Source organism: Triticum dicoccoides, chromosome 1A (genome assembly GCF_002162155.2).
Source record: "Triticum dicoccoides isolate Atlit2015 ecotype Zavitan chromosome 1A, WEW_v2.0, whole genome shotgun sequence".
Taxonomy (NCBI): domain Eukaryota; kingdom Viridiplantae; phylum Streptophyta; class Magnoliopsida; order Poales; family Poaceae; genus Triticum; species Triticum dicoccoides.
Genome location: NC_041380.1, coordinates 586,504,737 through 586,528,135, shown reverse-complemented (window position 1 = coordinate 586,528,135; position 23,399 = coordinate 586,504,737). Strand labels below are relative to the sequence as shown.

Below are 23,399 nucleotides of genomic sequence, written 5' to 3'. Positions count from 1 at the left end.
TCTGTTAAAACAGAACAGTCTGTAGTAATCTAGATCAAACGTATACTTATGGAACTCATAAAATTCTCAAATAAATTGCTGGACCTGAGGAATTTATTTATTAAGCATCTTCAAAAATAATTAACTAAATATCACTCTCCAAATAAAAATGGCAGCAATTATCGTGAGCGCTAAAGTTTCTGTTTTTTACAGCATGATCAACAAGACTTTCCTCAAGTCTTCCCAAAGGTTCTACTTGGCAAAAACACTAATTAAAAGCATAAAACCACATCTAAACAGAGGCTAGATGAATTATTTATTACTAAGCAGGAGCAAAAAGCAAAGAACAAAAATAAAATTGGGTTGCCTCCCAACAAGCGCTATCGTTTAACGCCCCTAGCTAGGCATGATGATTTCAATGATGCTCACATAATGGATAAGAATTGAAACAAAAATAGAGCATCATGAAGAATATGACTAGCACATTTAAGTCTAACCCTATTCCTATGCATAGGGATTTTGTGAGCAAACAACTTGTGGGAACAAGAATCAACTTGCATAGGAAGGTAAAACAAGCATAGCTTCAAAACTTTAAGCACATAGAGAGGAAACTTGATATTATTGCAATTCCTACAAGCATATATTCCTCCCTCATAATAATTTTAAGTAGCATCCTGACTGAATTCAACAATATAACTAGTATCTAAAGCATTATTTTCATGATCTACAAGCATAGAAAATTTACTATTCTCCACACAAGCAAAATTCTTCTCATGAATAATAGTGGGAGCAAACTCAACAAAATAACTATCATGTGATTGAAAATTAAGATCAAGATGACAAGTTTCATGGTTATCATTGTTCTTCAAAGCATACGTGTCATCACAATAATCATAATAGATAGGAGGCATGCTTTCATCATAATAAATTTGCTCATCAAAACTTGGGGAACAAAAAATATCATCTTCATCAAACATAGCTTCCCCAAGCTTGTGGCTTTGCATATCATTAGCATCATGGATATTCAAGGAATTCATACTAACGACATTGCATTCATGCTCATCATTCAAATATTTAGTGCCAAACATTTTATAGATTTCTTCTTCTAGCACTTGAGCACAATTATCCTTTCCATCATACTCACGAAAGATATTAAAAAGGTGAAGCGTATGAGACAAACTCAATTCCATTTTTTATAGTTTTCTTTTATAAACTAAACTAGTAATAAAACAAGAAACTAAAAGACTCGGTTGCAAGATCTAAAGATATACCTTCAAGCGCTAACCTCCCCGGCAACGGCGCCAGAAAAGAGCTTGATGTCTACTACACAACCTTCTTCTTGTAGACGTTGTTGGGCCTCCAAGTGCAGAGGTTTGTAGGACAGTAGCAAATTTCCCTCAAGTGGATGACCTAAGGTTTATCAATCCGTAGGAGGCGTAGGATGAAGATGGTCTCTCTCAAGCAACCCTGCAACCAAATAACAAAGAGTCTCTTGTGTCCCCAACACACCCAATACAATGGTAAATTGTATAGGTGCACTAGTTCGGCAAAGAGATGGTGATACAAGTGGTATATGGATAGTAGATAAAGGTTTTTGTAATCTGAAATAATAAAAACAGCAAGGTAACTAATGATAAAAGTGAGATAAAACGGTATTGCAATGCTAGGAAATAAGGCCTAGGGTTCATACTTTCGCCAGTGCAAGTTCCCTCAACAATGATAACATAATTGGATCACATAAGTATCCCTCAACATGCAACAAAGAGTCACTCCAAAGTCACTAATAGCGGAGAATGAACGTAGAGATTATGGTTGGGTACGAAACCACCTCAAAGTTATTCTTTCCAATCAATCCGTTGGGCTATTCCTATAAGTGTCACAAACAGCCCTAGAGTTCGTACTAGAATACACCTTAAGATACAAATCAACCAAAACCCTAATGTCACCTAGATACTCCAATGTCACCTCAAGTATCCGTAGGTATGATTATACGATATGGATCACACAATCTCAGATTCATCTATTCAACCAACACAAAGGACCTCAAAGAGTGCCCCAAAGTTCTACCGGAGAATCACGACGAAAACGTGTGCCAACCCCTATGCATAGGTTCATGGGCGGAACCCGCAAGTTGATCACCAAAACATACATCAAGTGAATCATGTGGTATACCATTGTCACCACAGATACGCACGGCAAGACATACATTAAGTGTTCTCAAATCTTTAAAGACTCAATCCGATAAGATTACTTCAAAGGGGAAACTCAATTCATTACAAAAGAGTAGAGGGGGGAAGAAACATCATAGGATCCAAATATAATAGCAAAGCTTGCGATACATCAAGATCGTATCACCTCAAGAACACGAGAGAGAGAGAGAGATCAAACACATAGCTACTGGTACATACCCTCAGCCCCGAGGGAGAACTACTCCCTCCTTGTCATGGAGAGCACCGGGATGATGAAGATGGCCACCGAAGAGGGATTGCCCCCTCCGGCAGGGTGCCGAAACGGGTCTAGATTGGTTTTTGGTGGCTACGGAGGCTTCTGGCGGCGGAACTCCCGATCTAATCTCCGTTCTGGAAGTTTTACGATACGTAGGTATATATGGGTACAAGGGGTACGTCGGTGGACCGAAGGGGGGGGCACGAGGCAGGGGGGAGCGCCCCTACCCTTGTGAGCACCTCCTTCATCTTCTGACGTAGGGTCCAAGTCTATCCGGTAGGTTTCCTTCCAAAAAATAACTTCTCTAGTTGATTTCGTTCCGTTTTGACTCCGTTTGATATTCCTTTTCCTCGAAACACTGAAATAGGCATAAAATAACAAATCTGGGTTGGGCCTCCGGTTAATAGGTTAGTTCCAAAAATAATATAAAAGTGGAAAATAAAGCCCAACATTTCCCAAAACAGTAGATAATATAGCATGGAGCAATCAAAAATTATAGATACGTTGGAGACGTATCAGTGAGATATCCCATATTGCATCATTTCAATCTCAACATAGTAACTATGCATGCCCCATTAAAATAAATCCTATTTGCACATATGGCATAGATGATGAGATGATGGTCATTGGCTTTTGTTTCTCTTGCGATGATATTGCTATGCTTCCTTTGCAAAATTTGTGCAACTCATCTCATATGCCATGCCATGATAATTATTGTGTTTCACATGATTACATCCCTTGTGTGCACCACATGCATACCATTCCTCACAATGCTCTAGATATTGCGAATGATGCATTACATCCTTTGAGTCTCCATTATGCTATACATAACAACAAACATCTCATGATGGATGACATGTTTCTATATCATGCAACTCATTTATTTGAGCATTGGATATTTTGTACTAACCAACACAAGCACGTGCGCATCATGATGGATGATGTGTACATCCACCACGCACACACAATTTTCCCTTTGTTTTTGTTGTGTGTAGGTACTCATGTATACTCGTCAACCTCTCAATCCAAAGAGTTGACAAAACGAGCTCTTGAGAGCAACGGCGATTTGGGATCCCGTGGATTGTCCTTCCTGCCATTCTCTTCACGCAACGGCTATGCGCATCTCTTCTACTTGGCTCTCACAAGGTAATTGGCTATATATCACTTGTTACTTTATGCCCATTGTATCTTGTTCACTTTGCATGATATGCCTCTTTACATGATTTTGCCATGCAATTGTGACCCTTGCTTGCATCTACCCATAATTGATCCTTGTTGCTATTGCCATGTTTATCATGTGCCTCATGCTATTGTTGATTCTTGTGTTGGGAGAGTCATGATGTTCCATTGCTATTTACCTAGGACTTCTTGCCAATACAATGATGATACCCTTCTCATATCTTGCTTTCATGCTTGTGCTATGTTATGTGAATTATTCATGCCCACTATTTGTACACATGACATGTGAGGGAGTCCTGGATTAGGGGGTCTCCGGACAGCCGGACTATATCCTTTGGCCGGACTGTTGGACTATGAAGATACAAGATTGAAGACTTTGTCTCGTGACCGGATGGGACTCTCCTTGGCGTGGAAGGCAAGCTAGGCAGTACGGATATGGATATCTCCTCCTTTGTAACCGACCTTCTGTAACCCTAGCCCCCTCCGGGTTTTAGTCCGTAGGACAACATACAATCATAACATAGGCTAGCTTCTAGGGTTTAGCCTCTCCAATCTCGTGGTAGATCAACTCTTATAATACTCATACCATCAAGAATAAATCAAGCAGGACGTAGGGTTTTACCTCCATCAAGAGGTCCCGAACCTAGGTAAAACATCGTATTCCCTGCCTCCTGTTACCATCCGCCTTAGACACACAGTTCGGGACCCCCTACTCAAGATCCGCCTGTTTTGACACCGACATTGGTGCTTTCATTGAGAGTTCCTCTGTGTCGTCGCCGTTAGGCTTGATGGCTCCTACTATCATTGATAGCGATGCAGTCCAGGGTGAGACTTTTCTTCCCGGACAGATCTTTGTGTTCGGCGGCTTCGCACTGCAGGCCAACTCGCTTGGCCATCTGGAGTAGATCGAAAGTTACGCCCCTGGCCACCAGGTCAGGTTTGGAAGCTTAAATTACACGGCCGATATTCGCGGAGACTTGATCTTCGACGGATTCGAGCCCCTACCTTGTGCGCCACGCGGTCACGATGAGTACGATTTAGCTCTACCATCGGACCGTATTCAGGAGATCACACTGGCAGCCGCTCCGAGCCTCAATTCGGAGCTAGTTGCGCCATCCATGGACGGGTGGATAGACCCCGTCATGGAGGCCGTATCCTCAGCGGCGATCGAGCCGAATATCGACCTTGCCCTTCACGGGAGCTGTGTTGCGAAACTGCCGGATCCTTCTCCGGCCACGGACTCCGAACCGCCTGCGCCCATTCCTATCGAATCCGATTGGGCGCCGATCATGGAGTTTACCTCCGCGGATATTTTTCAGCACTCGCCCTTCGGCGACATACTGAACTCATTAAGGTCTCTCTCTTTGTCAGGAGGATCCTGGCCGAACTATGTCCGACAGGATTGGGATGCGGATGACGAAGAAATTCGCCGCCCACCCACCACCCACTTAGTAGCCACTATCGACGACTTAAACGACATGCTCGACTTCGACTCTGAAGACATCGACGGTATGGACGATGATGCAGGAGATGAAGAGGAACCACTGCCCACAGGGCACTAGACAGCCACCTCATCATACGATATATACATGGTGGACACACCCAAAGAAGGCAATGGCAACGGGACCGCGGAGGATGACCCCTCCAAGAAGCAACCCAAGCGCCAGCGTCGGCGGCGCCGCTCTAGGTCCCGCCAAGGCAAAAGCGGTGATACCGGCACCGGAGATAATAGCACTCTGGACAGTGCCGAAGGCAATAACAATCCCCTCCAATAAGATTTAGAGCAGGAGGATGGAGAAGCCAGTCCTCCTGAGAGAGCGGCAGATGGAGAGGCGGAGGATGATAATTACATGCCTCCCTCCGAAGACGAGGCAAGCCTCGACGATGACGAATTCGTCGTGCTAGAGGATCCCGTCGAACAAGAGCGCTTCAAGCGCCGGCTTATAGCCACGGCAAATAGCCTTAAGAAAAAGCAGCAGCAGGTTCAAGCTGATCAAGATTTGCTAGTTGACAGATGGACTGAAGTCCTGGCATCCGAGGAATATAAACTCGAACGCCCCTCCAAGAATTTCCCAAAGTGCAGGTTGCTACCCCGACTGGAGGAGGAAGCACTGAAACCTACATCCCCGGCGTATGACGCGGCTGACCGGCCACCTCGTGGCTGCGACAGAGAGGCATTCCAGCCAAAAGCTCAGCCCGCACCCTGACGCCATTAAAATAAAAAGGCATTGGGAAATACGCCAGAACTGCGAGACATATTGCAGGACAAAGAAAAACATGCAAGATCGATCTACGGATCACGAGGGCGCACCACTATGGAGACAATAATCGTCACGCAGGATATAGTAAAAGTAAGTCCAGCCGGGCCAAACACAGCGGGCAAGACTCATTTGAGCTGCCTCGCGATGTAGCCCAGTACAGAGGCGCCGCACACCCGTTATGCTTCACAGACGAAGTAATGGATCATCAAATCCCAGAGGGTTTCAAACCCGTAAATATAGAATCATATGACGGCACAACAGATCCTGCGGTATGGATCGAGGATTTCCTCTTGCACACCCACATGGCCCGCGGTGATGACCTACACGCCATCAAATACCTCCCACTCAAACTCAAAGGACCAGCTTGGCATTGGCTCAACAACTTGCCAGCAGAGTCCATTGGCTGTTGGGAAGATCTGGAAGCCGCATTCCTCGACAACTTTCAGCGCACTTATGTGCGACCACCAGATGCCGATGACTTGAGACACATAATTCAACAGCCAGAGAAATCGGCCAGGCAATTCTGGACATGGTTCCTAACAAAGAAAAATCAAATCGTCGACTGTCCGGATGCAGAGGCCCTAGCAGCTTTTAAGCACAACATCCGCGACGAGTGGCTCGCCCGACACCTTGGTCAGGAAAAGCCAAAATCTATGGCAGCCTTCACGACACTCATGACCCGCTTTTGTGCGGGAGAAGACAGCTGGCTGGCTTGCAGCAATAACATATCAAAGAACCATGGTACTTCGGATACCAAGGATGGCAATGGCAGGTCACGTCGCAACAAACATAAGCGCCGCATTAACAGCGACAATACCGAGGATACGACAGTCAATGCCGGATTCAAAGGCTCTAAACCCGGCCAGCGGAAAAAGGCATCCAAAAGAAGCACTCCGGGCCCATCTAGTTTGGACCGTATACTCAATCGCTCGTGCCAAATACACGGCACCCCGGACAAGCCAGCCAACCACACCAACAGGGATTGTTGGGTGTTCAAGCAGGCCGGCAAGATAAATGCCGAAAACAAAGATAAGGGGTCACATAGCGATGACGAGGAGGAGCCCCGGCAGCCGAACACCGAAGGACAGAAGAGGTCCCCCCCACAAGTGCGGACGGTGAACATGATATACGCAACCCACATCCCCAAGAGGGAGCGGAAGCGTGGGTTCAGGGACGTATATGCGTTGGAGCCAGTCGCCCCAAAGTTCAACCCATGGTCTTCCTGCCCGATCACCTTCGACCGCAGGGACCACCCCACTAGTATCCGTCATGGAGGATTCGCCGCATTGGTCTTAGACCCAATCATTGACGGATTTCACCTCACTCAAGTCCTTATGGATGGCGGCAGCAGCCTGAACCCGCTTTATCAAGACACAATGCGGAAAATGGGTATAGACCCATCAAGGATCAAACCCACTAAAACGACCTTTAAAGGCGTCATACCAGGTGTAGAGGCCCATTGCACAGGCTCAGTAACACTAGAAGTAGTCTTCGGATCTCCGAATAACTTCCGAAGCGAAGAGTTAATCTTCGACATAGTCCCGTTCCGCAGTGGCTACCATGCACTGCTCGGGCGAACCGCATTTCCGAGATTCAATGCGGTACCGCATTACGCATATCTCAAGCTCAAGATGCTAGGACCTCGGGGGGTCATCACAGTCAATTGAAACACAGAGCGCTCTCTCCGCACGGAGGGGCACACTGCGGCCCTCGCAGCAGAAGCGCAAAGCAGGCACTTAAGGCAATCCACGAGTTCGGCGATTAAGGACCCGGACACCTTCAAGCGCGCCTGGAGTAATCGGCAACAGGACCGCCTGGCACGTTCCGAGCTCGCATAGCAATGCGGCCCCCACCTCGATCCTAGCCAAACGGCGAAATCCATGCCACGCGTACATAATTACACATTAAAAATACCATGGGCACAGGCGAGGAGGGGGCACGACTGCGGCACGCTCCAAGTCGCGGCTTAAACCGCACTATGGGCTTCCTGCTTTGTTATTTTTCTCTTTTAGGACTTTAATCTCTGGAAACCCTGTCCGGCAGCATGATTGCCGAACACATGATGCAGCAACCAAGGAGGCAGAAAGCTACATCACACCACGGAACTCCCAGGTGGATTACGATAACGAGTGAAATATTTGCTTTAATACTATTCCTCAACTTGCTCTTGGAAGGGACATGTCAAATAGTCCTACTTTTTGCTTATCGCACTACTTGTATCATTCTGCTTTAATGCGCCTTTTTGAATAAACAATGCATAGCATTAAGACTATTATTGCATTCTTCCTTTCTCTCTCTCTCTCTCTCTCTCTCTCTCTCTCTATATATATATATATATATATATATATATATATATATATATGTTCATTCATGACATTTAGCACCCGTACGCTTTGGTACGGCCAATACGCTAGGGGCTTAAGCATACCCCATAATACGGCGTGAGAAGTCCGAACACTTTCGACAGTGCAGCACCCCGAACTTATAGCATTATATGCATCAGCTCCGAATCATGTCTTGGGTCAATAGTTGGGTTTGCCTGGCTCCCATGTTTTGGTACCTTACGTTCCGCTATATCGGCTAAGGTAGCACTGGGAGAACTACTGCGATTGTGCCCCGGTTCTGCTGGGCTAAGCACCTCAGTAGAGAAAGCTAAAACTGACTGTCATGATAAGGCGAGAGACTGGTCGCTGTTCGAGAGGTTTCAAGTCCCTAAAGACTTATGCCGCTTAGAGTGAGGAGTCGGCCCTGTCCGGCTTAAGGCGTGTATTGCGCCCCGAATTCGGCCTTCCGAATACTAGGGGCTTCACCGAAATTTAAAATTATTGAATTCTATGGCTAAGTGAGAGTGATAACACATTATAGTCTGATTGCCTTGTTCGTTGTGCTGAGCACCTCCCTCGAAGGACCCAAAAATGGGAACAAGAGTGCTTAGGTTTATCCCGAACACCCCAGCACTCATGGCGTGGGGGCAGAAGCCGATGACTAGCCATCTCTCAGATTTGATAAACAGTCGAACAGAAGGTAATATTTTAAATTCAGACAAGCGTTGCATAGTGCATATGAACAAGTTTTCATAATACAGGATTACACGAGCAAGTTTATTCAAATATTACATCTTTCGCACACTCGTCCGCTACAAGACGGGCCCCTTCAGGACACCCTCATAGTACATCTCGGGGTGGCGATGCTCCTTGCCCTGCGGTGGCCCCTCCTTCACCAGCTTCACGGTGTCCATATTAGCCCAGTGCACCTTCGCACGGGCAAAAGTCCGGCGTGCACCTTCGATGCAGATGGACCGCTTGATGACTTCCAGCCGTGGGCAGGCATCCATAAGCCGCCTCACCGGGCCGAAGTAGCTGTTGGGAAGGGCGTCGCCAGGCCACATCCAGACTATAAAGTCCTTCATGGCCTGTTCGGCCGCCTTGTGCAGCTCGACCAGTTGCTTCAGCTGGTCGCTCAGAGGCATCGGGTGTTCGGTCCCAGTATACTGACACCAGAACAGCTTCTCTGTTGAGCTTCCCTCCTCGGCCTGGTAAAACTATGCGGCATCCGACACGCTGCGGGGCAAATCTGCGAATGCTCCTGGAGAGCTCCAGACTCGGGTAAGTAATAAGTAATTTACTTTCACATGCTTGTTTTGTATATTGAATGCCTTATCCCCCGCTATCTTCTTCATCGCATCAATCTCCTGGAGGGCCTTTTGGGCCTCAGCCTTGGCATTCTTTGCGCTCTCAAGGGCCGCGGCAAGCTCGGACTCTCGCGTCTTCAAGTCAAGCTCCAACGCCTCGTGCTTCGTCATGAGAGTGTGGAGCTCTTGCTGCACCTCGCCCACCCGTGCCTCCTGCCTTTCCCGCTCGGTGCGCTCCTTGGCCGCTTTGTTTTCGGCCTCGAATAGCGCTTGCTTCAGGGTCGCCCCCTCGGTCGTGGCCCCTGGAAAATTTACGATGATCCTGTCATTTTGCAATCGCATTCTTTTTCTATATATCCATAGACTAGGTACTACTTACCTTTGTTCTCCTCGAGCTGCCTCTTGGCAAGGCCGAGCTCTTTCTTGGACCCTTCGAGGTCCTGCTTCAGTATGGCGACCTCCGCAGTCAGTGCGGCAGAGGTCAGTAGCGAAGCCTGCATACGCATATAGACATACTTATATTAGACTCCTGCAGATATTAGTTGATCCTCTATTCGGCTTTTCTTTTTGAACACCAAACAGAGCATCAGGGGCTACTGTCTATGCGGTAATATTTTTCCTATATTTCAAATACTTACCTCAAAGTCTGTTAGAAGGCTGGCACAAGCTTCAGTCAGTCCGCTCTTGGTGGACCAAACCTTCTGGATAACCGCACTCATAATAGTGCGGTGCTCTTTGTCGATGGAAGCGCTACGAAGCGCTCCCAACAGATTGTCCGGTGCCTCTGGATGGACAGAGGTCACCGGCATAGGCGTCTTGCCCCTTTTGGAAGGAGGCCGCCTGCCTGAGTCCGGAACCACTGAAGGTTCCAGCGCGGTGTTCGGCTGAAGGCCGAACTCGGAGCCCTCGGGAGCCTCCCTCCTGGAGTCCGGAAGGTCGCCTTGAGGCGCCTCCGGGATTGTCTCCCCTCGACCCGGTGCCTCTTGAGACAATACCTCGGCATTGTCCGTAGGGCAAGGGGAGGTGGCGGTCGGAAGTGGATCGCTATCCATATCCGACGAGTCTAAGGAGCCGCCCGACGAAGATACGTCGATACGGGCTTGGGGCGGTCTGCATAATCATATTCGGCATTAGGGGAAGTAGTGCGACAAAGGTATGCTATGAGTTACTCTGGTATCCGAATACTTACGACTTCGCCAGGGGCTTGGCCCTGAGCAGCCACTCGTCTTCGTCTTTGGCGGCGGTGGTGGAGCAGTCCGGAAGGAGAGTCCTTCCCTTCTTGGACCCTTCGCCCCCCCGGGTGGGGCGGCCTTCCTTTTCTTGTCTCCCCCGACTGAAGGGGGGGCATCTTCATCTTCCTCCTCGTCTTTGGGGGAGGAGTGCGTCGCGGAGTTATCGGACTATGAGTCCGATACCACCTGGCGCCGGGAACTCTTACGGGTTCCCTTGGCCTTCTTGGTCTTCTCCGGCACCTTGTAAGGAGCCGGAGTCAGCATCTCCGTCAGGAGAGCATCCGCAGTGTCTTCGGGCAGAGGGGAAGGACAGTTAATCCGCCCTGACATCTCCACCCAGTCCTGTCGAAGACATGAAGCTCAGACCCCGCACATGGTTAAGCTAGGGGAAATAAATATCCTACCGAATGTATAGAACTCACCGAATGCGCTAGGCGCTTCGTGCTTAGCCCACGGTCCTCGGTAAGAGAAGGAGGGACCTCGGAGCCCTTGAACAGCACCCTCCAGATGTCCTTGTGCGTCGTGTCGAAGAGCTCGCTTAGAGTCTGGTGCTGGGCCGGGTTGAACTCCCATAAGTTAAAATCCCGTTGTTGACACGGGAGGATCCGGCGGAAGAGCATGACCTGGACTATGTTGACAAGCTTGAGCTTCTTGCTTGCCATATTCCGGATACATTTCTGGAGTCTGTCCAGCTCCACCGATGAACCCCAGGACAGGCCCTTCTCTTTCCAGGAGGTGAGCCGCGTGGGGATTCCGGATCGAAACTCGGGGGCCACCACCCAGTTGGTGTCGCGCGGCTCGGTGATGTAGAACCACGCCGATTGCCACCCCTTTATGGTCTCCACGAAGGAGCCTTTAAGCCATGTAACATTGGGCATCTTGCCCACCATGGCTCCGTCGCATTCCGCTTGTTGGTCTCCCACCACCTTCGGCTTGATATTGAAGGTCTTTAATCACAGGCCGAAGTGGGGCCGGATGCGGAGGAAAGCCTCACACACGACGATGAACGCTGAAATGTTGAGGATGAAGTTCGGGGCCAGATCATGGAAGTCCAGCTCGTAGTAGAACATGAGACCGCGGACGAATGGATGGAGGGGAAACCCCAGTCCGCGGAGGAAGTGGTGGAGGAAAACTACCCTCTCGCGAGGTTCCGGGGTAGGAACGATCTGCCCCGCAGCGGGCAACCGATGCGCGATATTCGCGGCTAAGTATCCGGCTCCGTGCAGCTTTTTGATGTGACCCTCCGTGACGGAGGAAGCCATCCACTTGCCTCCCTCTCCGGACATGTTTGGAGAAGGTTGGGGAGAAGGATGTGGACTTGGGCGTTAGAGCTCGAGTGCGGAAGATTGGATGAGCAAGGAGGAAGAAGGCGTGGGTAGAAAAAGGTTAAACCTTATCCCCTTATAAGGGCGGTCGAAACTATGCGCCCCCACTAGCCTGCTAACTCGCTTATCCTCCAAGCGCCGTAATTGATGGCGCGGTTGGGTTACCCACGCCCGTATTGATGAGAATCCCGTAATAAGGGGGGCATGATCTCTGCTTTGACAAGACGTGTCAAGAAACTGCCTCGCATTATATGCGGGGCTAGTTAAAGAAAAATGGTTCGAATGATCACCGCGCCATGGCATGATGTCATGTTGCCAAGACGTGTCAGCAGATTAGATTTGTGGAAATATTATTCTCTCTACGGTGGTATGTGGAACTTATTTTGCAGGGTCGGACACTATCCATTTATTCGAACTCTTCTGTGGAGGAGGAACCCGCCTTGCAATGCCGAAGACAATAATGCGCGCCGGACTCATCGTCATTGAAGCCTGGTTCAAGGGCTACTGAGGGAGTCCTGGATTAGGGGGTCTCCGGACAGCCGGACTATATCCTTTGGCCAGACTGTTGGACTATGAAGATACAGGATTGAAGACTTCGTCTCGTGTCCGGATGGGACTCTACTTGGCGTGGAAGGCAAGCTAGGCAGTACGAATATGGATATCTCCTCCTTTGTAACCGACCTTGTGTAACCCTAGCCCCCTCCGGTGTCTATATAAACCGGGGGGTTTTAGTCCGTAGCACTGTTCAAGATATCTTCCGATATTCCGATAAATCAGCCAATTTATCGCTTACCAGTGTCTGACCGATAAGATATATCGAAAGATAAATCAACCGATATGACGATAAATCGGCAGATATGCCGATAAACTGGCCGATTTACCACTTATCATAGGTCGACTGATAAGTTCCCGATAAGCGATGTCCCCAACATTGGTCTGTAGGACAACATACAATCATACCATAGGCTAGCTTCTAGGGTTTAGCCTCTCCGATCTCGTGGTAGATCAACTCTTGTAATACTCATACCATCAAGAATAAATCAAGCAGGACGTAGGGTTTTACCTCCACCAAGAGGGCCCGAACCTGGGTAAAACATCGTGTTCCCTGCCTCATGTTACCATCCGCCTTAGACGCACAGTTCGGGACCCCCTACCCGAGATCCGCCGGTTTTGACACCGACAACATGCTTGCCATGATTCCTTCTAGTATGTTGCATTTTCGCATTACTAGCTTGCACTACTTGAACACTATGATTGCCTCGCACATGTTGAACAATTGCTCTTTCTATTGTGTTGAGTGCCACTATATTCACTACACCCCATACACATTATGCTGGGATTGTCTTGCACTTGCAACATGTGTTTAGGCACCTCATTATATTTGGTGTTGTGAATGCTTCATATGCATACCATAGACCATTTGTGGAGCGCCTTATGCATGCTTTCTATGAGTTTGAGGTAGATGCTTATTCTCTTGACACACATATTTGCATCGCTACCTCACATCTACATACTTGTTTTCATGATGTCCTTGATTTCATTCAATTTATGTGCTTTCATGCCATGTCACAATCCTTTGTTACACCATATGCTATGGACGACACTTGTTCGGTGAATCACCACTTGAATGCTTGGTTTTGCACTAATGCTAACCATATTTATTTTTCCAAGTGTTTGTTGTTCGTGCTTCTTTTGAAGGAATCACAAGATGGGGCGACATTGGAGAGTACACATTTGGAACTACAAGACGATGAATGCTTGGTGACCGTCCACTTCTACACGACGCCATCATCTCTTTCCCATGGTGATTTGGATTTCGATCCGAGGTCGGATCTTTCCCAAGGGGGAGGGGATGATGCGGAGCGTCCTACGGACATCACCATGTACACCGTTATAGCAACTTGAGTCCCAAGTGGACCTACCGGAATTAAGGTGAACCCGCTCTTCTTCGGGAATATCATGAATATCCATTGGACTTGCTTGCTACCTCACCAAAGTGCTCTATGTGTCCTTAGATACGAAGACCGACGACCACAAGCTGGTGAGGAACACCCCAAAGGAGTAGGAGAAGCACCACAAGGCCACAAGGAGGAAGGAGTGCAATAAGATCAACTCTGCACCTCCCAGGCGACCCCGTGCCCATGGGCCTCGAAGACCCCGTGCGCACGGACTACACAGGGAGCTGGCGCTGGAGCACCCCGTGCGCACAGGCCCATCAGGATGGACGGCTGTGAGCTGCTGTTGGGCCTCCTCTTCGTCCCCTCCATCCACCTTCCTATATATTCCGTACCTAGACCATTTGTGAGGGATAGCAAAGCATTTAGAACACAAAAGAGGGCTTTGCTTATCTTCCTCCTCTAGGAGATCTAGACCTCCTCTTGGAGATCAAGCCCTCCTCTTGGAGAAGATCCACTTGTGGATATCAAGACCCCATCTAGGGAAGGATCCCCATCATAGGATCATCAAGACCTCTCTTCTCATAGGATTGGGATGAACTAGTACCATGTATCTTTCCTTTGTTATTCTTGGATCATTGTGAACTCTTGTGTGTTGTTGGATCTAGCATATGTGTGATTGGATCTAGTCAATTTGAGTGTTTCCTCTCTCTTGTGTTCATCTTGTTTTTGGGGATTCCCCTCCAATTCGTGAAAGATCCCCACTTAGGGTTCCACCCTACAACAGGTTTGATATCCTGAAATTTCAGATATTCTTTATTTTTTGGTATTTTCTACGTTTAATATTCGTATAGGGGTGTGGAGCACCCAGGAGCTTCTGTGTATTTTGCGATCTAAACGCTCTTACATTAATTTACGGAGGGAGTACCTAACAGCTAACATAGATAGGTCTAAACGACACGAGCAACTCGATGATAATAACCACGGTAATCATTGTTTTCGGAGGAGGACGAGGAGGAAATCTCCACTTAGACCATACGCTTGACAATCTTGAAATCTCAACTTAGATCATGATCAGCCGGCCGACGAGGACCATAAAGGTTCAAGATGTACTACTGAAATATGAACTTTTAATTTGAGGTCAACAGACTCCGAGTACAATATGGTTGACTGTCCAGCCTAGCCCAACCAATCAACCAACAATACGGTTTGCTCCGAAGTCCGAACAATAATCACGAAACCTTTTTTTTTTGGAGTATCAAATCGCACGGAACTTGGACGCCAAGTTCCCGATCACGATACGAACCGGCGCGCACGAACCCGTGGCCGCCAAGGAAGGGAAGCCCGACGCCGGGGCGTGTCGTGTGTATAAATAGGCCACCGGCACCTGCGGTCTCTCTCGACGCACAGACAGAACCCACGAAGCAAACGAGCGAAGATGCGGCGCGAGGGACGGCAGCGAGGGTGGGTGCGCGTGTACGACCGCTCCCTGGTCGACCCGGAGGGCAAGCGGCGCGCCGTGCACGCCGTCGACGTCCCGGTGGTGGCCAACGGCGGCTTCATCAGGGCGCCCCGGAAGCCGACGAACCAGTCCAAGTCCGGCGGCCTCCGCGCGCTCGGCAGGGACGCCCTAGCTAGAGGAGGAGGAGCCGGAGCCGCAGCTCCATCCGCCGCTGGGCGCCGGGTACTCCGGGTACTACTGCACGACGACGTGCCAGTCGCCGTTCAAGTTCGAGGCCGTGCCGTATCAATGGGAGTACGATGCCTTCGCGCCCGAGGAGGTGCAGGCTCCTCGTCCGCCGCCGCCGCCGGCGCGGTTCGGGGGAAGAGCGGCGTGCAAGGGGAGCCGCAAGTTCAGGCACAGCGAGATCAAGATGTACTACCTCGACGCGGCCGAGGATGTCGACGGGCGCCTCGATTATCTCTATGACTTCGATTCATGAAGCGCACGGATGGTCTTCTTTTTTTTTTTTTTGAAATTTTCTTCCCCTTTGTTTTGCCCAAGATCAGCAGAAGGAGGTGTAAACTGGATCCCGATGGATGTGTATGCAGTGCAGGCGCTTGCTCCAATGAAGATATGTTGTTATTGTACTCCCGAGTCCACGAATCTTTAAACGTGTTGATCTCCAATTAAAAGTTCAAATTTTTGTAGTGACAGCCTGAAGCATTATTTTAATTTCGTTCCTGTTAAAGTCCTTTTCATTTTTTCCGCATTCTTTTTGTGAGGAAAATGTTAGTTTCTTGGAAAAATTTAGAACAATTGGCATGAGTGAATAGTCCACCGTCAAATTATTTGTGGGGTATGATTTAACTTCTGTAATTAGAGGTACTGGACTTTGTTGCTTTACTGACGCAGCACGCCCGTTTGGGCCGGCACATGTCCGGACGTCCTTTTTTTTAAATTTCGTTTTTATATTTAATTCTTCTTTCCGTTTTCGTTTTTCTACATAAATAATTTGGAAATAAAAACGGTTTGAAAATGAAAAATGAAATGTTTAATAAATCAAAAAATGTTTGCTTATTCAAAAAATGTTCAAAATTTCGAAAACAAATATATGGGAAATAAAAAATGTCGTGATTTTTTAAAATTCTCATGTATTAATTTTTGTTAATGAAATTGAACAAAATTTGGCCAATTAAAAAAATCATGAGTGAAAAAATATCCTAAAAATTCAAAAACTGTTCATGACTTACAAAATAGTTTATACATTCATAAAATGTTCACTGCTTCAAAAAATGACCATGCATTTTAAAAATGTTCGTTAAATCAGAAAAATGTCCCCACTGACATTGCGGATTGGATCGAGCATAGATTTTGTTGTCTTGAATACAGTTAAGCAACATCTGGTGCTCAACAATGCATGAAGTCTCAAGCAGATAAGAAGAGAAACGAGTACAACTTCATTGTTGGAGATCAAGTTTTTCTGAAACTTCAGCCGTATGTGCAGTCGTCAGTTGTCAGTAGAGCCAATCATAAATTATCCCTCAAGTACTATGGACCCTATCTGATCAAAGAAAAGATTGGCAACCTGGCTTACCGGTAGCTCAAACAATGTGTTTTTCCTCCAAGCCAGGTTCAAAAAACTCTTCCTGCTTCCTGGTACTGGAAGTCTCATGCATGTTGTTTAACTGTATGGTACACCTGTCTTCCTGGTCACCGAGTAATCCTGAACAACATGCATGAGACTTACAGTACCAGGAAGCAACGGCGGAGCTATGTTGGGGCCGAGGGGGGCCGTGGCCCCCCCTCCCCCCAGCTTTGGAGAAAACCGTGAAGAATTTTTTTTGAAGGGCCAGGATGAGGTGAAAATTAGCCTTTTGACCCCCCAGCTCTTTGTCATTTATGTTTCGCCCCCCCCCAATGGTTTTGGTCTAGCTCCGCCACTGGCAGGAAGACAAGTTCAAAATATGACACTGTATGCTGCTGACGCACTCGGTGATAGGTAACACTACCCAGTAGAGCACATCAAAAGACAGGTGTACGCTCCAGTTGCATGCCAGAGATGAGGTAGAAACTACTCCAAGATTCGATTTCATTGCCATACTGTGATAAACATGAAATGTTAGTGTCGTGGAGTTGACACGGCAGATGTCCTAGAGCAAGGACTTAGTCGTAGGGCCATCGCACTAGGAAGCTTAAAGGGGTTAATCGGGACAAAGGACACGAGAGAGTTTTATACTAGTTCGGCCCCTTACGATGAAGGTAAAAGCCTACGTCTACTTGGGATTGGTATTGCTGAGGTTTCGACTTTCAAGAGGCTCAACTCGCCGGCTTGGTTATCGACTTGGTTGTTTCTTGCCCTAAACCGCCACCGGGTCGTCCCCTTATATACATGGGTTGACGCCAGGTGGCTTACAGAGTCCCGGCCGGCTCATAATCGTGTCCGGCTCGGTGACTTTCTTTACATGCCTTTCTGTACAAGTATTTCCTTACATATGGCGGTTTACTTACAATAGCGGGCCTTAAGCCGGCCCCAGGCCTTTGGGCCTTCTATAAAACTTAATAAACTACAAACTTGGATGTTTACTGAGCTTCTTGCGTAACCCGCCATTGAAGCCGACCCGGCCCCTCCTGGGCGGGTCTCAACTGATAGTAATATCCCCAACATTAGGCCCCAGGTTGACTTTGAACTTTGTTCTTTGTCAAACTTCCATTCTTAGCCAAAAAAATCTATCTTCTTATCTTTACTGAAATTTCCTTGTAACCTGCCATGACGTCATCTCCGGATTTTTTGGAAACCTGCTACTACGTCATCTTTTAACGGATCTTTATCTTTAATGCCTTTCCGAACATCGAGGCGCCTGGGTAGCTGGATAACCATGTTTTGGTCTCCTTGTTTCTCGCGCCCACTTATCAGTCTTTTCCTTATAAATAGGCACGACCTAGGTCTTTTCCATTATCCCCCTTCAGTCGTCTTCTTCCTCTCGCTGCTTCTCTGCCGCTCGAGCTCTGCCACCGCCGCCGCAGATCTTGTCTTCATCGTCTCAGGCCGCCGAATCAATCTGATTCGACCCGAAGAAAAACGCAACGAACCCCCGATGCAACTCTGCATCTGTAAGTCTCTTTCTTCCTCGACATCAGATCCGCATTAGGACCTTCGAGTTCCTTGGTGTTCTTCACTGTTCGTCATGAACTCTTCATAGATTTCATCACTATCGCCATTTCTTGATATTTGAATAGTATAAAACCGATGCGGCGGCTATTTCGCACCTGCTTCAAATGCAAACAAATTCCTTCCCCTGTTCAGAGGCTTTGTTTAGAACTGACGAACTCGTCTGTGCCAGTTTTAGGTCTAGATTTATTTTCCTTTATTGAACCATCTTGATCCAAAATAATAACAACAACTTGTGAAACTTGTTTATCACAGCACTTAGCCAATTCTGACTCAGGCAAACTTTGAATGTCTTTAGTCATGGCGGCTTATCACGCCGGCTCATTTTCCTTTATATGTCATTAGCCCTTACTTAAGCTGTCATTATTCATCTGTAATATCATTTTTTAACCTGTAATCAACCAATAACCTGAACCGGCAAATTACTTTCTTTTCAGCTTGTCCCTTTTTTTCATCATGCCGTCAAAAGCGCCAACAGTCTGCAACTGGGTCCCTTCTACATTTACTGATGACACCTTGAAAGAATTTGTCACCATTGGATTTTTACCAGAGAAAAACGTTATGTCTTATCGTGCCCCTGACCCGGACGAAGAACGACCTCCGCCCAGAGATGGTGAAGTCATTGTTTTCACTGACCATATGAACCGTGGCTTCTCACCGCCCGGTTCAAAATTCTTCAGGGAGGTCCTTCACTTTTTAAAACTTCATCCTCAGGACATTGGGCCCAATTCCATCTCCAATATTTGCAAGTGCTCTGTGAGGCTTATCTTCAGCAAGAGCCGACTATAGAACTGTTTAGAGCACCAACGGACTTAGCTTAGAGCTTGGAGGCATCTCAATTCAGCGCCGGCAGAGTGATGTCTTCCCTCTCATAGTTTTACCAAGTCACCCAAAGGACTGGAACCAAACTTTGTTTTACTGTCAGGACATCTCACCTGCCAACAAGAAACCACTGTCGGGTTACCGCCCCGATTGTCTTGACTCTAAGTTTGTACTGCCAGATAAACTTACCGCTGCTGAACGCAAGAAATTGCTTCCCTCTATCAGAAGAATTAACGGTTTGTTGGGGAACGGTTTAACCGGAGTCGATATAACCCGCTGTTGGATCTCATGGCGGATTATTCCCTTAAGCCGTCGTTCAAAACTGATGTATGAATATGGTGGAGACCCGGATGACTCTCTTCGTCACAGCCCGGTTGAACTCACCGAAGAAGATATTGTTTCAATGTCAAATCTGTTGGTGAATGGAAAATATGAAGACTGCAGCATTGTTGGGTTGAATCCCTTCTGCAAGCTCAACCCGGTTCCAGAAGTAAGTATACTCTGATCTTTTTTCCTTTGTGTTTTGCCCGGCTATTAATATTTAATACTGATCTTTTTTCTTGTCTTTGCAGGCCAATTCTGACTTCTGGAAGGTGAAATATGACCACGAAGCTGCCAAGAAGGCGAAAGCCGCCGCTATGAACACCAAGAAGACGACCCGGAAATCCAAGAAAAAGAAGAAAACTACTACTGAAGATCTAATGAAGCTTGATGACACGTCTGACTCGGAGGTAGCCCTTGATTCTCTTGGCCATTTTTTTATTAATCTTATTGACACTGATCCTTACCAGGATGACACTAGGGCCAGTCAAGCCAGGGAAGCAGAGGTAATTATCATTTCCTCCGACTCAGAGCCCTTACCAAGACACAAAGTTCGACGAGTGATTCGTAAAGTAAGGTTTTCTAACCCCTTAGCTCACTTGGATCCCAACTTTCATTTGAAAAAGCAGCAACATGAAAGCCGCCGTGAAGTTGAGATTGAAGATGAACCGGCTGTCATCCTTCAACAGACCCCTCAGAAACGCTTGAATGAGGTTTATTTATTACTGTCCTTAACTTGTTTTAATGAATCCTGCTCCTTGTATTTCTTTTAACTCCTTTCTTTTACCTTTTCAGGAGGTGTCTCGTTCCTCAGACGATTCATCGCAAACACAATTTCCGGCTTTTAAGACTGCTCCTGGGTAATCAGAAATCCTCTTTTCTTCCGGCTTGATCAATTGTATCTTGATGCTGACTACCCTGCAATATTTTTTCCTTAGCGGCCAGGCTAAATCTAAGAAGGCGAAGGCAGCAAAACCGGCAGAAGACCCGCCAGTGCTAGCATCTGACCCAGCTAGGCCGCCCTCTCCATTAACTGACACCCCAGAAGACCCGCCAATTGCCAATGAAGCAAATCCTCCGGAGCCGTCTCTTGATGACGCCACTATCAGTCCTTCTACAACCGGACCGTCAAGCTCAACCGACCCGCCATCTCCACATGCTCCAGATGTTCAATTACTAGGAGCCGCTTTGTTGAGCCGGGGAATCCAACGGTGTTGGCTCGGTGCACAGCAAAGCAACAAGCATTGGAGCGGTAGAAGGTTCGTTTTGATGTCGCCAACTATGACCGTCTCAATGCCAGTGATATCTTATCCGGCTATCTCAGTCATGTACACTCCAGTCGTGAGTCTGATATTGAGATGGTCAAGCAGCTTCAGTTGAAGTATGAGGTATGTGATTTCCGGTTTACTAATATTCCTTCAGCCCCCAAGTCTTCAGATTATAAGAGAAACGAAATAACTTGTAGACTTAGAATATAAGCCGAAACTTTTATCTCTGAATCTTTGCCTTGTACTGATAGAACAAAACTTCACCCATAGTCCCCAAGGACCGGTTCATTTTGATCATTAATGAATCCGTACTTTAGAATTTAAAACTGTCTTTAAGGTACTTTAACACTCCGGTTTAACCTTGAAAAACTTGCTGAACTGCGCACATTAGCCCCTAAGTGCCAAGTGCTGTTACTTTGTAAAGGACTTGGGACTTCAAATATATTGGTAGAGTCGCAAAACTTTGATTTGGTATACATTAGCCCCCAAGTGCCAAGTGGTTTATTCGTAAAGTACTTGGGACTTTGAATTTTGAATTTGGATACTGGAATTTAAAACCAAATCTTGACTTATCTGAATGTTTCACAGAATGCCTTGTCTGAACTGAACTCCCAATCGACTGACGTAAAGACCCGGCTAGCAAGTCAGGAGTCAGAAATTAAATCTTCCACCTCCAAATTGCAAATGAGCCTTTCTGAAACGGAGACTTTGAAGACCAGCTTTGCTGCCAAAGAGAAAACTTGGGAGAATGAGAAAACACTCCTGACCCACCGAGCTGAGACAGCCGAAATAGCTCTGAAAGAAATTTCAATAGAGCTGAACAATTTGAAGGGCCGGGTGTCTCAGATGGTTGCTGCTATCTTTGGTAAGTTGTCTGAATTGATCTTAAATATAATTTTTGTCAAACCGGAATATGATCCGCCAACTGACTCTGTTAAAAATATACACAGGTCCGCGAAGCAAAAAATCTGAGCCAAGACCCGTTGATTAAACTGAAGCCCGTTGTGCACCTGTATATATTTTTAACAGAGTCACTTGGCGGATCAAGGACCCAACCGGCTTAGCGATGTCCTGAAGAAGCTGTCGATCCTTCCTGCTAGATTCCAAGAGGTAAAACGCTCTTGTGCGCGAGCCAGAGCTTTGACTGCCCTAAGCCGCGCCAAGGCTTGGGTACAAGACCTAGACCCGGCGGACGTAGCAAGGGGCTATCCTACCGTGAAGGAAGACGGGTCTCCTTTTAGTCAGGATGATTTCATAGCCTGTGTCCGTGAAGTCTGGTCTCAGGCAACTAGTCTTGGAGAGGACACCAATGTGGACAAGTACCAGCCGGGTTTTGATAGTGAAAATAAGAAGATGGCCACTCCTTCATACAAAATAGCCGATCTGATCCCACCTGTAAGAGAAGATACATTTGCCCCGGAAATTGACCCGGTCGGCCTGATTGACGATGAAGCTGAATTTGTCGCCATGAACGGCTTTTATTGGTCAAAATCCAACTTCCAGCAGACTCAAGATGCTGAACCGGCAAGGGAAGGACAGTGATCATCTTCATGGGCTTATAAAGCCTTGTAATAGCTTAGCTGTTTGAAACACCGCATGTTTGCTTATGCCATCATGCATAAAACACTTCTACATGAATCTATGCTTCCAGATGCCAATGTTTAATGCTTTCTTATGCATCATTTAATGCTTGTTTCTGCAATGTTTGAACTTCCGTTCCTGTGAAAATAAGGAAAAAACCTGGCAAGGCGGTTTAGAACCAACTGGGCTTAAACACCTAATTTACAGCCCATATATCCACCTCAAATAAAAACAGAGACAAATATAAATAAAGGACAAGGTTTAATACTAACTCTTGAGTTAACGCAGCCGGTAAGCGCGTATAAGTAAGAACCATACCTTATCCTTGTTTGATCCTTAGATCACCGGTTTAAATAACCCGGGTGATGAATTTGATAGTTCAATATGTATAAAAGTTAATACTTCATGAATATTCAATAATCATCATATCTTAGTAGCTCATACCTTTGGATCATTAGACCACCGGCTTGAATAACCCAGGCGGCTGTGTTGTCCAATAATTGAGCCGGCGAAGAAAGCCATACTATCTTATTTGTAATTTTGAAACAACAAAAATTCAAAGGCAAGCAACACATAATTTTAACCCTGTAAAAGTTTGGGGGTTTCTGATTCGAATACGATCAGTAAACTGGATCAAAGGGGTTAAGCTAAGGTTCGAATACGACCATATAGCCCCCAGTGGCTTTGGCGTTGCGCCAATCAAGAGGGTACCGACAACTATGTTCTCTTTGGTTCGAATACGACCTATGTTTGAACAGGAAGCCCCCAAATGACCTTGAGAGGTTTTTAACAACCCTTGTTCGAATATGATCCAAGTCGGCTCAAAAGGGGTTAAGCTATGATTCAG

At 47.0% G+C, this 23,399-nt stretch overlaps 1 pseudogene; it reads left to right on the top strand.

Moving 5' to 3' along the window:
* Nucleotides 1-15,385: 15,385 nt before the first annotated feature.
* LOC119344925 lies at nucleotides 15,386-16,034 on the top strand (annotated as a pseudogene).
* Nucleotides 16,035-23,399: the final 7,365 nt, after the last annotated feature.